A 1,445-nucleotide genomic window follows, 5' to 3' on the forward strand; every position below is an offset into this window, starting at 1 on the left:
GGAACATCACCATGTAGCGGAGCACTAGGTGATAGGTTCAAAACATGAACCACGGTGCTCAAAGCTTCACCCCAAAAGGAATTCGGCAAACCTGACTGAGAAATCAGACAGCGAACTCTCTCCATGATCGTCCTGTTCATCCTTTCCGCCAACCCATTCAACTGTGGTGTCTTCGGTGGTGTCTTCTCATGCCTAATGCCTTGTTCACGACAATAAGCATCAAACGGTCCGGAGTATTCACCTCCATTGTCACTTCGGATACACTTCAACTTCTTCCCAGTCTGTCTCTCCACCAAGACTTGAAACTGCTTGAAGATACCCAGAACTTGATCCTTAGTCCTCATCGTATACGCCCACAGTTTCCTCGAATGATCATCGATAAATGTGACGAAATATGAGGCACCACCCATTGATCTCGTCTTCAATGGACCACACACATCTGAGTGTACCAAATCGAGAATCTCTGATTTTCTCGAAGGTATAGAAGACTTAAACACAACTCTGTTTTGTTTTCCTGCAAAACAGTGATCACATTTCTTTAAATGTAATCCTGAGACTCCTTGTAGAATCTCCTTCTTTGCCAGCACAGACATTCCTTTCTCACTCATGTGTACGAGTCTTTTGTGCCATAACTTAATAGCATCTTCACTCTCTAAGGCATTAATGATATCCTTAGAAAGCTTAGCATGCATCAAGTAAAGCGACGAAGACTTCGTACCTCGAGCCACAACCATGGAACCTCTCGTAAGTTTCCATTGACCTCCACTGAATGTACTGCAGAAACCTTCATCATCAAGTCTTCCCGCTGAGATCAAGTTCAGACGAACATCTGGAACATGCTTAACATCTTTAAGCATAAGTCTAGTACCAAGACTAGTCTCCAAGCAAACATCTCCAATGCCAACGACTTGAGCTGAACCATCATTGCCCATCTTGACGGAACCAAAGTTACCCGGAGTATAGGTAGCAAAGAATTCACGTCGTGATGTAGCATGAATGGAAGCTCCACTGTCAATCACCCAACTGGTCTCATGGCACGTGAGATTGATCATATCACCATCGACCATGATCAGGAACTCTTGCCTTGCAACTGCAACTCGTTCCTCGTTGTCCTCCTGTTTGTTTCCTTTCTTGTTGTCCTTCTTCAATTTCCAGCAATCTTTCTTGATATGCCCTTTCTTGTGGCAGTAGTGACATTCCACATTTGCAAATTTGTTGGATTTGCTCCTGCTCCGATTTTTCTCCTTCGGATTCCGATTCTGAGTCCTCCCCCTCGATTCAGATACCAGAATATCAGAACTCGAGGAAGCTCCTTGAGACTGTCTCCGTGTCTCTTCATTTAGAATACTGTTCTTTGCGTATTCCATCGAGATGACACCGTCTTGAGCTGAGTTTGACAATGACATCCTGAATGTCTCCCACGAATCCGGAAGTGTGCTGAGAAG

Source organism: Tarenaya hassleriana, unplaced genomic scaffold (genome assembly GCF_000463585.1).
Source record: "Tarenaya hassleriana unplaced genomic scaffold, ASM46358v1 Cleome28, whole genome shotgun sequence".
Classification (NCBI taxonomy): Eukaryota; Viridiplantae; Streptophyta; class Magnoliopsida; order Brassicales; family Cleomaceae; genus Tarenaya; species Tarenaya hassleriana.